Below are 17,233 nucleotides of genomic sequence, written 5' to 3'. Positions count from 1 at the left end.
CCGCCTCAACAAAAAACTGGACAGATATTGCGCCAGGTCAAGGTACCCTCAGGCAATAGCTGTGGACGCTCTGGTAACACCGTGGGTGTACCAGTCAGTGTATGTGTTCCCTCCTCTGCCTCTCATACCCAAGGTACTGAGAATCATAAGAAGGAGAGGAGTAAGGACTATACTCGTGGCTCCGGATTGGCCAAGAAGGACTTGGTACCCGGAACTTCAAGAGATGCTCACGGAAGACCCGTGGCCTCTACCTCTAAGAAAGGACCTGCTCCAGCAGGGACCATGTCTGTTCCAAGACTTACCGCGGCTGCGTTTGACGGCATGGCGGTTGAACGCCGGATCCTGAAGGAAAAAGGCATTCCGGATGAAGTCATCCCTACCCTGATCAAAGCCAGGAAGGATGTAACTGTGCAACATTATCACCGTATTTGGCGTAAATATGTTGCGTGGTGTGAGGCCAGGAAGGCCCCTACAGAGGAATTTCAACTGGGTCGTTTCCTGCATTTCCTGCAAACAGGACTGTCTATGGGCCTAAAATTAGGGTCCATTAAGGTTTAAATTTCGGCCCTGTCAATATTCTTCCAAAAAGAACTAGCTTCAGTTCCTGAAGTCCAGACGTTTGTCAAGGGGGTACTGCATATACAGCCTCCTTTTGTGCCTCCAGTGGCACCTTGGGATCTCAATGTAGTTTTGGGGTTCCTAAAATCACATTGGTTTGAACCACTCACCACTGTGGACTTAAAATATCTCACATGGAAAGTGGTAATGCTGTTAGCCCTGGCCTCAGCCAGGCGTGTCTCAGAATTGGCGGCTTTATCCTATAAAAGCCCTTACCTAATTTTTCATACGGACAGGGCAGAATTGAGGACTCGTCCTCAATTTCTCCCTAAGGTGGTTTCAGCATTTCACTTAAACCAGCCTATTGTGGTGCCTGCGGCTACTAGGGACTTGGAGGATTCCAAGTTGCTGGACGTAGTCAGGGCCCTGAAAATATACAGTATGTTTCCAGGACGGCTGGAGTCAGAAAATCTGACTCGCTGTTTATCCTGTATGCACCCAACAAGCTGGGTGCTCCTGCTTCTAAGCAGACTATTGCTCGTTGGATTTGTAGTACAATTCAGCTTGCACATTCTGTGGCAGGCCTGCCACAGCCAAAATCTGTAAAAGCCCATTCCACACGGAAAGTGGGCTCATCTTGGGCGGCTGCCCGAGGGGTCTCGGCTTTACAACTTTGCCGAGCAGCTACTTGGTCAGGGGCAAACACGTTTGCTAAATTCTACAAATTTGATACCCTGGCTGAGGAGGACCTGGAGTTCTCTCATTCGGTGCTGCAGAGTCATCCGCACTCTCCTGCCCGTTTGGGAGCTTTGGTATAATCCCCATGGTCCTTTCGGAGTCCCCAGCATCCACTAGGACGTCAGAGAAAATAAGAATTTACTTACCGATAATTCTATTTCTCATAGTCCGTAGTGGATGCTGGGCGCCCATCCCAAGTGCGGATTGTCTGCAATACTTGTACATAGTTATTGTTACAAAAAATTCGGGTTATTATTGTTGTGAGCAATCTTTTCAGATGCTCCTCTGTTATCATGCTGTTAACTGGGTTCAGATCACAAGTTGTACGGTGTGATTGGTGTGGCTGGTATGAGTCTTACCCGGGATTCAAAATCCTTCCTTATTGTGTACGCTCGTCCGGGCACAGTATCCTAACTGAGGCTTGGAGGAGGGTCATAGGGGGAGGAGCCAGTGCACACCAGGTAGTCTTAAAGCTTTTACTTTTGTGCCCAGTCTCCTGCGGAGCCGCTATTCCCCATGGTCCTTTCGGAGTCCACAGCATCCACTACGGACTATGAGAAATAGAATTATCGGTAAGTAAATTCTTATTTTCAACTCTTATATAGACACTTCTCTGCGCTAAGATTGGTTGGGAGCTCCAATGGGACATAAAAAATAAAAATATAGCTTCAACGTCTTTCGTTCCAAAAAAGCAACAAAAAAATAAAAACATTAAACTCCCATCCCTGCCACACAGGGTTCTCATCTGAAATTGCTGCACCCAGTACAAATGAAAAAGGCCGGTCCGCCTACCTCCTTTATCCCACCCCTCTTCCCTTCTTGGCTTGGTGGACACGGTTATATGGTGTTGAGCTCTACTCTTGTACTTGGAGCAAGCATATTCAACGAACCTTGCCACATGTTACTGATGGTGCATACTGTATGTTCCCCAGATCTCTCTGCATCTCTACAGATATCCCACGAGTCCCTTACATGCTGCTCAGGCCTCCCCACATGCCATCAGACCTGCCTGCATGACAAATGTATAATGTGTATATGACAGTCCTGCAGACAGTCCTTCATTAAGGCTGGGGTGTATTACTGTTTTCCTCTGTATATTGTAAATGGTTCAAAAACAAAATTGATCATTGCAGTTTATTGTTGAAATATTAATGTTGTTTATATGTTTTTCCCTAAACATGTAGGCTGCAATTTTTTACCTGATTTTGTATGGTAACAATATTTTTGTGTCTGCTTGCATACAGTTTAGCTGCTGGATTGAAGCTGACAGATGAAAAGCACGGAACAACAGTAGCAGGATCTCAGGTACATTGCTCAGATCTTGCAGATCAGTTACCTTGCCTGCAACTATTTAGCTAAACAGAAGATCTAACCATACAAATGTTGTTTCCATTGTAGCATGCATTAATGCTGTGTTTATTAGATACTTTGCATAACATTCCCTCATTTTAACATCTGTGTATATCATACATGTTGGCCTCACGTAATATTGTGCTCTTCTAGTTCCACTTGGCTTTATAATAGCTATTTCGATGTGCTGTGGAAAGGTCATGCTGAATTTATACTCTGAGTGATAGGAACGTCTGTGACATAATCGCAGTTCCGGTGTACAGAGTAGAGGTTAGAGTCGATTAAAGGACACTGCCTTGGAACTTAAAGGAAAGAAAAGAAGAAGAAAAAAATAATAGTGTTTATGAAACAATAAATGTTCCAGATATAGTTACTTGCTGTGTGCAAAGATATGTTTTCTTGTTTCTTTATATTACTAAAATGTTCCTACTTAAATGTTGTAAGCAGGAACTTCTATAAATCATCATCTACTGTATATAAAATATAGATCACCGTGGGGGTTATTCAGGTTGGATAAAAAGCAGAATCTGCAATCCTTTCTATCGCATACTGTGGGCTGCCCAGCGCAGGGCAAGACCACCCAGCATACTGATTTTGCCAATTTAATTATGGTCACAGCAACTGTGGACGATCGGCTGGCTGCGAAGGTAGGCACATCACCATCCTCACACATACACAAATGCAAACATGGGAGGGACATACATGCTTGGACATTCTTGGTTAAAATGTACATATAGTTGAGATTGTAAGGGTTTTCATTTTTAATATATCATATAAATGTTCAAGTTTTGCAATAGTTATAGGGGATAATTCAGAGTTGACCAAAGCAGCAAATGTGTTAGCAGTTGGGCAAAACCATGTGCACTGCAGGTGGGACAGATATAACATTTGCAGACAGAGTTAGATTTGGGTGGGTTATTTTGTTTCTCTGCAGAGTAAATACTGTCTGCTTTATTTTTACACTGCAATTTAGATTTCAGTTTGAACACACTCCACCAAAATCTAACTCTCTCTGCACATGTTATATCTGCTCCCCCGCAGTGCACATAGTTTTGCCCAACTGCTAACAAATTTGCTGCTGCGATCAACTCTGAATTAGGCCCATAATGCCGTTGACAACGGGTATTACATACTCTGTACAGCGCTTCACTAAATGTTGATATTTTATAAATAATAATGTTAATAAAAAATACAGAAAACTCAACAACTTTTTGAGCCAATAACAATGGGGAGATGTGTCAAATCTGATAGGTGGAGAAGTTGCGCACATCATGCAATCAGTTTTTTTTATAGATCTACTTGATAAATGATTGCTAAAATATGATTGACCATTATGGGCAACTTATATACTTGTTCTCTTTATAAGGTTTGACACATTTCCCCTCAAAGCCATTTGCAAGCAGCAAAAACTAAATATTCACATGAAAAAAAAAATGTCCTTTACTAACGACAACAGATACACAGTTTGCATGATATATGGACCCCATGAATTATTATTTAACTTTTAAATTCATATTTTCGGTCACCCAAATATCTACTGATCTCTATAATTTATTTTCTATTCATGGTGTTTTGAGTCATGGATTAAACCCACTGTCTATTATACAGTTGTTACAAGTTCCCTTTATTCATAAATTGTATCTCTTTTTGTTTCCTTTTTTATTATGTATATTACACCAGAAATAGAAAAATATTGTACATAAAAAACCCATCACTGATTACTGCAGTATTATCTTGTATTAAGAATAAGTCTTTGAGAAGCCATGTAACCCATGTAATGTTGTGGGAGACTTGTCACCGAACTAATGCAGATAGTAAAAGCTTTTGCTGACTATTGCAAACAGTACGTGCAGACCTGTTTCCATGACAACAGAATATTTTTTTTCAGATTAGATGTTTTAAAAATGTTTTTTTAACTACAATCTGAAGCTGTTACTTACTTTGGTAACTCTAACGCAGTAAGGTGTAACATTTGTTATGGCATCATTAAGTTGAGAAGGGGAGTTATACAATGAAATGATTACACTACGTTATGCATAAATGCAGTGGCGTGACTCGCCTGCGCCCCCTAAGCACATGATATCCCAGCACCGGGAAGTGCAGCACTGGCCGGAGCATCCTCAGAATGCTCTGAGCAACTCCACAGACTGTAGCATGCCTGCCTGGAACTTTCAAAGGACATTCCAGCAGCACTTCAGCAGGGATACTGGCTGCCATTCCAGGCAGGGGTGGATTGGGCTGGCGGGACAGCGGGTAAGTTCACACGTGGCTGGTCCATTCTACCCTCTTCCGTGCCGGCTTAGCCCACCTTTTCTACCAGGTCGGGCTGGTTCATGCCCAATCGGTAGCCACACTTCTGGGATTTGCATTCAAACGTATATCAGAAGGTGTAATTGGCTTCAGCTTATGGGCACTTCCGGGTCCCACTAGCTGGGACTCTGTTAGCATTGGCAACACTGCAGCGCTGAGTTTATTCTGAACTGGTCGGACACATATTACCCACCCCCTCCATCCCCCCGCTTCCCTGGCCCTTTCCCGCCATCCTTCTAGACATTCATGGGCAGATGTATTAAGCCTGGAGAAGTGATAAAGCATTGATAAGTCATGCTCTAAAGCAGACTTCCTCCATTTCAAATTTATGCTCTCATCCTTCAGTATTGCCCTTTCCCTCGCTAAACAATCATACTTCAAAATCCTCATTTCTACTCAGTCTTTCAACCCCCGCTGCCTCTTTGCCACTGTTAACTCCCTCCTCTGCCCACCACCACCTCCTCTCCCTACTTTATTGTCTGCGCTTGACTTTGCCACTTATTTCACATCCAAGATTGACTCCATACGTCAGGACATCACATCCCACCAGACCAGCAACCAGCCACCACCTTTCCCTTGCCACCCCTCCCCTTCCCTCTGTCAGATTGTGTTTGGGCTGTGTCCCCGGAGGGGGCGCTAGTGGGTCAGTGGAGGTAGATGGGAGAAAACGAGGAGGCTGGATAACGTTCCTGCGCATGAGCGCAATGGTATTTTATTTGGCAGATGATATAACACAGAATGGTAGCAGAAACAATAATAACAGATGAATAAAGTCAATCACTCAGTATGATAACTGAAAGTCTATGGCAATGGATGACAGATGACTTGAGAAAATAATATCCGGTAATATATAAACAGAAGAACAAGTGTTTGTGAAATGGTTCTGGTTTGGAAACCAGTGCAGGTTTTAAAACAGGAAACTTAGGCAGCAAGGTGTAGAATGGCAAACCTGAGCAGAGGCAGGAGTCTGACTTCACAGTGCAGGTGATGAGGCACTGGCAGCAGCAAGCTGTATCACAGGTGGAGGAATGAAACACACCTGGAGTCAGTCTTCAACTGCAGGCTGAAGCACACAAGGTGGTGATGAGTGTGAAGCCTTGTTTGCAGGTTGCAGGTATTGCTGGGCCTTGAAGTTCCACGGAGCTGTGCAGAGTAACCAGGAGTACAAGTTCTTAACCAGAGAACCAGGAACACAGGAGGAACAGGAACAGATCCTTTCACATGGGTCGCTGGAGAGACACAAAGTCCAGGATGCCTGCAGACTGATCCTGCAGTCTCTTATGTACCCCATGGTGCACAGGGATTGGATGAGTGAAGGAAAGTGGGTGCGGCCAAGCACCGGATTGGCCGCAGTATACTGGCTGTTTACAGACTGTCATGGCGGCGCCCACGCTGCGGCCTAGCAGGGACGCGGCGCGCTACATGCCCGCTGTCTCAGGAGTGTTCCCAGGCCCTTGATGATGTCCCATGGCAGGGGCATAGGTGACAGGTGACCGCAGGGAGCCAGGACGGAGTCCGCAGCGGCGGACGGATGTCAGCCTGGTAAGTCGATTCCTGACAGTACCCCCTCCTTTAGGGGTGGACACCGAACACCCACGTGGTCTGGAGGGATGAGTGCTGTGGAAGACACGGACCAACCTAGGAGCATGGACGTCGGACGAATTCACCCAACTTCTCTCCTCTGGGCCATAACCGGACCAATCGACCAAGTACTGGAGACGTCCATACCGACAACGGGAGTCCAGAATTTTGTTGATCTCGAATTCCACGCCCCGCTGAGTTCGAACCTTGGGACCTACTGGAAGAGTATTCTGAAAGCGGTTTAGGACTAGAGGTCTGAGGAGAGAAATATGAAAAGCGTTAGGTATACGAAGGGAAGATGGTAACTTTAATTTATAGGCCACTGGGTTGATGACTCTTTCGACAGGGTAAGGACCAATGAAGCGTGGTGCAAACTTCATGGATGGGACCCTGAGACGGAGGTTACGGGTTGATAGCCAAACCTTGTCCCCAGGTTTCAAATGGGGAACCGCACGTCTCTTGCGGTCGGCAAAGACCTTGTACCGACTGGAGGCCTTTTTGAGGGAAACGTGAATTTTTCTCCAAATAGATGAAAACTGAGTCAGAGCAGTAGTGGCAGCAGGAACATCCATATGAGGGAGTTCTTGGAAATCAGGTACACGGGGATGTTGCCCATATACTGCAAAGAATGGTGTCGTTTCAGTGGCAGTATGGTATCGAAAGTTGTGGGCAAACTCGGCCCATGGGAGCAGATCGAACCAGTCATCCTGGGAAGATGAAATATATAATCTTAAAAAAGTCTCAAGTTCTTGATTGACCCTCTCTGTCTGCCCATTCGTCTGAGGATGGTATGAAGATGAAAACTTCAGTTTGACCTGCATGGCAGAACAGAGGGCCCTCCAAAACCTCGCTACAAACTGTACCCCCCGGTCAGATATTATTTCAGAGGGTAAACCATGTAAGCGGAAAATCTCCCGTAGGAAGATTTGGGCAAGTTTTGGGGCAGAAGGGAGACCCTGGAGAGGAACATAATGAGCCATCTTGGTGAATCTGTCCACTACAACCCAAATGGTATTATGTCCTTGAGAAGGAGGAAGGTCGGTGATAAAATCCATGGACAGGTGTGACCAGGGACGACTAGGGATAGACAGTGGTTGTAACTGACCTGCTGGAGACTGACGAGGAGTCTTGTGCTGCACACATTTAGGACAGGATGCCACGAAATCCTGGATGTCCATTTTCATCTTTGGCCACCAATATGTAGCAGAAAGGAACTTGAAGGTCTTCAGGACCCCAGGATGACCAGTGAACTTGGATTGATGGGCCCAAGATAGCAACTTGGGACGGAGATCTGGGGAAACAAAAGTCTTACCAGGAGGAGGAGCTGGGGAGACTTGAGATGCAGCGAAAACCACGGGACTCAGGATGGAATGTGGCACTGAGTCAGATGTTCCTTCTTCAGATTCCATGGATCGGGATAACGCGTCGGCTTTCACATTCTGCGAACCTGGGCGGAAATGAAGCTTGAAATTAAAACGTGAGAAAAACATAGCCCACCTGGACTGGCGAGGGTTAAGGCACTGAGCTGCCTTTAAATATAGCAGGTTTTTATGATCCGTGTAGATATTAAACGGATGTTTGGCCCCTTCTAGGAGATATCTCCATTCCTCGAGAGCCAACTTGATCGCCAGTAGTTCTTGATCTCCCACGGAGTAGTTAGCTTCTGCAGGAAGAAACTTTCGAGAATAAAATCCACAAGGGTGGACTTTCCCATCGGATCCCTTCTGGGAGAGAACAGCTCCAACCCCAACTGTAGAGGCATCTACCTCCAACTCGAATGGTCTGTTGACATCTGGCTGAGACAGCACTGGAGCAGACATAAAGGCTAGCTTGATCTTCTGGAAGGCTGCCAAGGCTTCTTCTGACCAGTTGGAATGGTCTGCCCCTTTCCGAGTCAGGTTGGTAATAGGAGCGATGAGAGTGGAGAATCCTCGAATAAATTTTCTATAGTAGTTGGCGAAACCCAGGAATCGCTGGATAGACTTGAGAGAGTTTGGAATGGACCAATTGGCAATAGCTTCCAATTTTGTCGGGTCCATCTGAAGATCCGATCCGGAAATTATATAACCCAGGAAGGGTATAGAGGGAACTTCAAAGGTGCATTTAGATAGTTTCCCGTAGAGCCGGTTCTCACGAAGACGTCGGAGAACTTCACAAACTTGTAGACGATGAGATGGAAGGTCTTGGGAGAAGATAAGGATATCATCTAAGTAAACAACGAGGTACTTATACAGGACATCACGAAAGATTTCGTTCACAAAGTGTTGGAACACTGCTGGAGCATTACTCAACCCAAATGGCATTACCAGGTATTCATAATGGCCATCTCGAGTGTTGAAAGCTGTCTTCCACTCGTCACCACTCCGGATTCTGATGAGATTATAGGCACCGCGGAGATCTAACTTGGTGAAGATGCGGGCTCCTTTAACTCTGTCAAATAATTCGGTAATGAGTGGTAATGGATAACTATTCTTGATAGTAATGTCATTGAGACCCCGATAGTCAATGCATGGACGCAGTCCTCCATCCTTCTTTTTAACAAAGAAGAAACCTGCACCAGCGGGAGATGATGACGGACGGATGAATCCCTTCTGAAGATTCTCTCTGATGTAATTACTCATCGCCTCAGTTTCAGGAACAGACAACGGGTAGGTGCGCCCCCTAGGTGGCTTCTTGCCAGGAAGGAGATCGATGGGACAATCCCATTCCCTATGGGGCGGCAGGATATCAGCAGCCTTTTCACAGAAGACGTCTGAGAAGTCTTGATAAGCTGCTGGGAGACTTGACTGTGTCTTTACTTCGGTAGACTTAATGGGACACACTTGGGCTAAGCAGGATTGATGACAATGTGAACCCCATGAGGTGAGCTGCAACGTTGACCAGTCAAACTGTGGATTATGTAGCTGGAGCCAGGGCATGCCCAAGACAATCTCCTGGGTGGCTTGAGGGATGACCAGAAACTTGATCAGTTCAGAATGGAGAAATCCAACTCCCAGAACCACTGGAACAGTTTGATGAGAAATGTTCCCCTTGGAGATTCGACTACCATCCACAGCAGTAATGTAAACTGGACAAGAAAGTTCACAGGTAGATAGGCAAAATTTATTTACCGCAGCTTGGGTGATAAAGTTTCCTGCAGCACCGCAGTCCACTAATGCTGACGCAGACTGGAGCCCAACTGGAGTCTCTAGCATCACTGGAAGGATGAGGTCTTGTTGAGAAGGAGCTTGACTGAAAGATCCTAACTTGACTCCTCCCTTACAAGTCAGGATCTGGCGTTTCCCGAACGCACCGTGCAGGAGTTAATCTGATGGCCCGCAGCAGCACAGTATAGGCAGAGTCTCTCACGTATTCTTCTTGCCCGCTCTTCAGGAGTTAGGCGGGACCTATTTATCTGCATAGGCTCGTCAGAAGAGGGAGACTGGAACTGTACAGAAGGTATGAAGCTTGATCTGCGTGGCTCACTCCGAGCGCGTTCATTATTGCGTTCGCGGATGCGAGAGTCCAACTTAATGCACAGGGAGATCAAATCAGACAGTTGAACAGGAATGTCACGGGTCGCCAGTTCATCCTTGATCCGATCCGAGAGTCCGTGCCAGAAAGCTGCTACCAGAGCTTGGTTGTTCCACTGAACCTCTGCAGCCAACGTCTGGAACTGGATGACATATTGTCCCATGCTTCGGGTACCTTGACAAAGTTGGATCAGGTCTGCCGAAGCTGATGTCGCACGACCAGGCTCGTCAAAGATCCGTCTGAAGGTTGACACGAAGTCTGTGTAGTTGTTAATCAGAGGGTCAGCACGTTCCCACAGAGGAGACACCCAACTCAGAGCAGATCCAGAGAGTAAGGAGATGATGTAGGCAACCTTGGATCTTGGCGTGGGGAAATTATGTGGCAATAACTCAAACTGTATTTCACATTGATTGAGAAACCCGCGACATAACTTAGGACTGCCATCATACTTGCTCGGCACGGGCAGATGCAGACGTGACACTGGAGCTGATGCAGCCGGCATAGAAGAACTCACAGCACTGGCAGGTGCTGGAGTAACAGGAACAGTAGGAGAGAGTACACTAGGCAGGGATTGCTGTAGTGTATCTAATCGGGAGGACATCCCTTGCAGGAATTGAAGCATCTGCTGCTGCGCAACCTCTTGACCATCCAGACGGGAGACCAGATTTTGCAAGGCCTCTGACCCCACACTCCGTCCACCATCCGAGTCCATCGATCCTGGACTTACTGTCAGATTGTGTTTGGGCTGTGTCCCCGGAGGGGGCGCTAGTGGGTCAGTGGAGGTAGATGGGAGAAAACGAGGAGGCTGGATAACGTTCCTGCGCATGAGCGCAATGGTATTTTATTTGGCAGATGATATAACACAGAATGGTAGCAGAAACAATAATAACAGATGAATAAAGTCAATCACTCAGTATGATAACTGAAAGTCTATGGCAATGGATGACAGATGACTTGAGAAAATAATATCCGGTAATATATAAACAGAAGAACAAGTGTTTGTGAAATGGTTCTGGTTTGGAAACCAGTGCAGGTTTTAAAACAGGAAACTTAGGCAGCAAGGTGTAGAATGGCAAACCTGAGCAGAGGCAGGAGTCTGACTTCACAGTGCAGGTGATGAGGCACTGGCAGCAGCAAGCTGTATCACAGGTGGAGGAATGAAACACACCTGGAGTCAGTCTTCAACTGCAGGCTGAAGCACACAAGGTGGTGATGAGTGTGAAGCCTTGTTTGCAGGTTGCAGGTATTGCTGGGCCTTGAAGTTCCACGGAGCTGTGCAGAGTAACCAGGAGTACAAGTTCTTAACCAGAGAACCAGGAACACAGGAGGAACAGGAACAGATCCTTTCACATGGGTCGCTGGAGAGACACAAAGTCCAGGATGCCTGCAGACTGATCCTGCAGTCTCTTATGTACCCCATGGTGCACAGGGATTGGATGAGTGAAGGAAAGTGGGTGCGGCCAAGCACCGGATTGGCCGCAGTATACTGGCTGTTTACAGACTGTCATGGCGGCGCCCACGCTGCGGCCTAGCAGGGACGCGGCGCGCTACATGCCCGCTGTCTCAGGAGTGTTCCCAGGCCCTTGATGATGTCCCATGGCAGGGGCATAGGTGACAGGTGACCGCAGGGAGCCAGGACGGAGTCCGCAGCGGCGGACGGATGTCAGCCTGGTAAGTCGATTCCTGACACCCTCTTACCAACTCTGACATCTTTCTCCCATGTATCTGGTGAGGAAGTCATGGCCATCATCCGTTCCTCCCCCCCACAACCTCCCCACTTAACCCTATCCCCTCCCACCTCCTCCGCTACCTCTCTCCTTCTGCCTGTTCCAATCTTGCCCACCTTCTCAATCTCTCCCTCTCATCATGCACTGTGCCCTCTGCTTTTAAGCATGCTCTTGTCTCCCCTATTCTTAAAAAACCTGCACTTGATCCAAACACTCTCTCCAACTATCGACCCATCTCTCTCCTCCCTTTTGCCTCCAAACTTCTTGAGCGTATTATCTATAATCGCCTCACTGCCTTTCTTTCCTCTCACTCACTGCTTGACCCATTCCAGTCTGGTTTCCGTTCTCTCCACTCCACTGAAACTGCCCTCACAAAAGTATGCAATGACCTCCATGCAGCCAAAGCTAAGGGCCACTACTCTCTGCTTATTCTTCTTGACCTCTCTGCTGCTTTTGACACTGTGGATCACCCTCTCCTTCTGCAAATCCTTCACTCTCTTGGTCTGTGTGATACTTCCCTCTCCTGGCTGTCCTCCTACCTCTCTGATCGTTCCTTCTCTGTCTCCTCTCATGATGCTAGCTCCCCCCCACTTCCACTAACTGTTGGTGTCCCTCAAGGCTCTGTTCTTGGTCCTCTCCTTTTCTCTCTCTATACGTCCTCTTTAGGTGAACTCATTAGTTCTTTTAACTTCCAATACCACCTCTATGCTGATGACACTCAAATCTACCTCTCCTCCCCTGACCTCTCCCCTCTCGTACCTCCAACTGTCTTTCTGTTATCTCTTCCTGGATGTCCCAGCACTTTCTTAAACTCAACATGTCTAAGACTGAGCTGATCATCTTCCCACCCTCCCGCACAACCTCACCTCCCACAATCTCATTATCCATTAAAGGCACGACTATCTCCACTAGCCCCCGGGTACGCTGTCTTGGCGTAATCCTTGACTCCTCCCTCTCCTTCAAACCACACATTCAGCACCTCTCACAAACCTGTCATTTTCATCTCAAAAACATTTCCAAAATCAGACCTTTTCTCACCCAGGATGCCACTAAGATCATTATTCACTCACTGATTATTTCCAGACTGGACTACTGTAATCTCCTCCTAACTGACAATTACCTCGCTCTACTCCAATTTATCCTCAATGCTGCTGCCCAGCTCATCTTCCTCACCAAACGCACTATGTCCACCTCCCCTCTCCTACAAGCCCTTCACTGGCTTCCCTTCTATTTCAGAATCCAATTCAAACTTCTCACACTCACTTACAAAGCCCTCACCCACTCTCCAATTTACATTTCTGACCTTATCTCCCTTTACTCTCCCACCCGTCCTCTTCGCTCTGCTAATGCATGCCGACTCTCCTGTCCTCTGATTACTACCTCCCACTCCTATCTCCAAGATTTTTCACGTGCTGCTCCCTTTCTCTGGAATTCTTTACCTCTCCCCCTCAGACTCTCCACCTCTCTACAAAACTTAAAACGGGCTCTTAAGACCCACTTCTTTACCAAACCCAGCCAAATCTCATCCTAACCCTCTGTTCCATGCTCTCTATGTTCCCCATCTGTGTCACCCCTGTCTGTCCACCCCTCCCCTTAGAATGTAAGCTCTCACGAGTAGGGCCCTCTTCCCTCATGTGCTTATCCTTTTCTTACTTTAATAATCCTCAACTGCCCAAATCCCACAGTGTTTTGGCCACCTTGGAACTTATTTCTGTCGTTTACTAGTGTAGTTATGCTTAGTTACCCTGTACTTGTCCTATATTGTCTTAAACTGTAAGTCACTGTTTTCCTGTTTTGATTATGTACATATGTACTCTGTAATTGGGCGCTGCGGATCCCTTGTGGCGCCATATAAATAAAGGATAATAATAATAAGTGCAAGGTCAATCAGCTCCAATATGTAAATCGACAATATCAGCTCCAATATGTAAATCGACGCACCAGCCAGTCAGCTCCAATATGTAAATTGACAGTTAGAAGCTGATTGGCTGGTGCATTATCACCTTCACTTGTCACTGCTTTATCACTTCTCCAGGCTTAATACAGCTGCCCCTCAGTACCCTCCCTGCCCAGTTACTACATGTATTACCCGCCCAAGACCCCCATCCCCCTAGGCCCCAGTAAATATTATATAAAACAAATATGTTTATCTGTCAGGCCCATATACAAGGGCAGCTTGATACATAAGGTCTAATGGACACAATACTGCATATCACCTATCAGTAAGCCATTAAAAAACAGTTAGTGTTTGAAACTGCAGACAGGCTTAGGGGTATATTCAATAACTGTCGGAAGCTGCCATCTTGTCGGAAAGATGGCAGCTTCCGACAGTTTTAGGTCGGAAGGGGTTCCAACCTATTCATTAGGGCCCCGTATATTCCGACAAGTCGGGAAACCCGACTTGTCGGAATGCTGTCGGAATGCACGCTGATCGGCGGCTTCAGCGTGCATTCCGACTGACTTTTCAAACATTTGAATAACCCCCAAGATGTGCTTTAGCTGCAGACTTTCTGCTTTAATTTGAGGGTATTTACATCCAAATCAGGTAAACGGTGTAGGAATTACAATGTTTTCTATATGTGCCTCCCACTTTTTAAGGGACCAAAAGTAATGGGACAAACTAAACAATCCTAAATCAAACTTTCACTTTTTAATACTTTGTTGCAAATCCTTTGCAGTCAATTACAGCCTGAAGTCTGGAACGCATAGACATCACTAGACGCTTGGTGTCATCCCTGGTGATGCTCTGCCAGGCCTTTACTGGAAATGTCTTCAGTTCCTGCTTGTTCTTGGGGCATTGTCCTTCAGTTTTGTCTTAATCAAGTGAAATGCATGCTCAATCGTATTCAGGTCAGGTGATTCAATTGGCCATTGCAAAAGATTACACTTATTTGCCTTAAAAAAACTTTTTGGTTGTTTTCGCAGTATGCTTCAGGTCATTGTCCATCTACACTGTGAAGCGCCGTCCAATGAGTTATGAAGCATTTGACTGAATATGAGCAGATAATATTGCCCGAAACACTTCAGAATTCATCCTGCTGCTTTTGTCAGCAGCCACATTATCAATAAATACAAGGGAACCAGTTCCATTGGTAGCCATACATGCCCACGCCATGACACTACCACAACCATGCTTCACTGATGAGGTGGTATGTTTTGGATCATGAGCAGTTCCTTTCCTTCTCCATACTCTTCTCTTCCCATCACTCTGGTACAAGTTGATCTTTGTATCATCTGTCCATAGGATGTTGTTCCAGAACTGTAAAAGCTTTTTTAGATGTTGTTTGGCAAACTCTAATCTGGTCTTCCTGTTTTTGTGGCTCACCAATGGTTTACATCTTGTGGTGAACCCTCTATATTCACTCTTGTGAAGTCTTCTCTTGATTGTTGACTTTGACACATATACACCTACTTCCTGGAAAGTGTTCTTGATCTGGGCAACTGTTGTGAAGGGGTTTTTCTTCACCAGGGAAATAATTCTTCTGTCATCCACCACAGTTGTTTTCTGTGGTCTTCCAGGTCTTTTGGTGTTGCTGAGCTCTCCAGTGCGTTCTTTCTTTTTAAGAATGTTCCAAACAGTTGATTTAGCCACACCTAATGTTTTTGCTATCTCTCTGATGGGTTTGTTTTGATTTTTAATCCTTATGATTCACTGCTTCACTGATAGTGGCAGCTCTTTGGATCTCATATTGAGAGTCGACAGCAACAGATTCCAAATGCAAATGTCACACCTGGAATCTACTCCAGACCTTTTACCTGCTTAATTGATGATGAAATAACGACGGAATAGCCCACTCCTGTCCATGAAATAGGTTTTGAGTCGATTGTCCCATTACTTTTGGTCCCTTAAAAAAGTGGGAGGCACATTTAGAAACCGTTGTAATTCCGACACCGTTCACCTGATTTGGATGTAAATACCCTCAAGTTAAAAAGGTAAAGTGGAAAGTCTGCAGCTAAAGCACACCTTGTTTGTTTCATTTCAAATCCATTGTGGTGGTGTATAGAGCCCAAAATATGAGAATTGTGTCGATGTCCCAATATTTATGGACCTGACTGTATACATATATATATATATACACATACAGTATACAGATGTGGCTGCGCTTATCTGAGCTGTAGCTATTCGCACCCACAACTCATTTGTTGTGGTGTGCAGAGACATGTGCATATATTTGCACCCATAGAGTTCATATTGAGTGATTGCGGGTGCAAATAGTTGCAGCCCGGCGCACTGAGCCATACCCGCGACGTGTGCACACCTGCATACGCATCGCTGGTTGAATGAACATGGCTACATCTGCGTATATATGTATATATATATATATATATATATATACACATACACAGACAAATATAGACAGATAGGTAGACACACCCACACTCATATACAGTGTTGGATTGGGTTATGAAGGGCCCACAGGGAGAATTCGATGGCAGTGGCCCACTGAAGGGATGCAGCGCAAAGCTAAAGAACTGCTGATTGAAGGGGTGTGGCACAGCAATTTGAATGCCTGCCATATTATACAGAGTGTCACAGTGACTGTCAAATATTTTAGGGAACATAGCAAAGCCCGCCATATAAGGCAGAGAGGTGCACAGTTACTGCCATGTAATACAAAGAGCAACTCAGTGACTGCCATATAATACAAAGAGTGTCACAGTAACCATCATATAATATAGAGAGCTTTGTAGGGATGACCGTCATATAATACATGGAACATTACAGTGACCATAATCATATGCATGAAATGTTGCATATAATAGAGACAAGGTAGTGACAGCCATATATTGCAGAAAGTATTGTAGTGACTGCCATATAATACATAGAACATCACTGTAACCTATGTATAATGCAGAGAGTGTCACAGTGCCCACCATTTAATACTTAGATAACGCAGTGACCACCATATAAAACAGAGACAGCACAGTGACCGCCATATAATGCAGAGACAGCACATTGACCTCTATATAATGCAGAAACAATGCAGTGACACCCATATTATGTATAGACCACACAGTGACCACCATAAAATAAATGGACAATACAGTGACCAAGATATAATACAGAGACACACAAGGAGACTGTGCTGATTAATTTGATATTTGACACTTGTATATTGTGTGTGACCAAGTCTGTATTCGGAGCAGAAATGAACTTGTTTTGGAAGAAAGCTGTGGCTGCTACATTGTAGCACTATGTATACATATTCAGAGACTCAGTCGCACACAGATATAAAAGTGTCATATATCAAATTAATCAGCACAGTTTCCATATGAGTCCTAGTCACATTGCGCTGCGAATAAGACGCTCGATGATAGAAGATTCTAACGCAACCTGGTGTGCAAAGAGGGGCTGTTTGGTGTGACTGCAGCAATGATGTATGAGGACATATCTATAGTCTTTGCTTAATTGTTTGTAGTACAGATAGGGCCATCTTAATAGTATTTAAGGCCCT

General features: G+C 45.6%; 1 protein-coding gene across 7 annotated transcripts in view; it reads left to right on the top strand.

Moving 5' to 3' along the window:
• B3GALT1 (beta-1,3-galactosyltransferase 1) overlaps positions 1–17,233 on the top strand; it is a 571,239-nt gene that overhangs the window by 209,241 nt on the left and 344,765 nt on the right. For all 7 annotated transcript variants that reach the window (XR_010181942.1, XM_063933589.1, XM_063933590.1 and 4 more), the window contains one exon: positions 2,541–2,601. The gene's annotated coding sequence lies outside the window, so the exon portion shown is untranslated. The remainder of the gene's footprint in view (positions 1–2,540; positions 2,602–17,233) is intronic.

The sequence above is a fragment of the Pseudophryne corroboree genome, chromosome 7 (genome assembly GCF_028390025.1).
Source record: "Pseudophryne corroboree isolate aPseCor3 chromosome 7, aPseCor3.hap2, whole genome shotgun sequence".
Taxonomy (NCBI): domain Eukaryota; kingdom Metazoa; phylum Chordata; class Amphibia; order Anura; family Myobatrachidae; genus Pseudophryne; species Pseudophryne corroboree.
The sequence above is the reverse complement of the archived record's forward strand: the minus strand, read 5'-3'. Positions and strand labels throughout refer to the sequence as shown.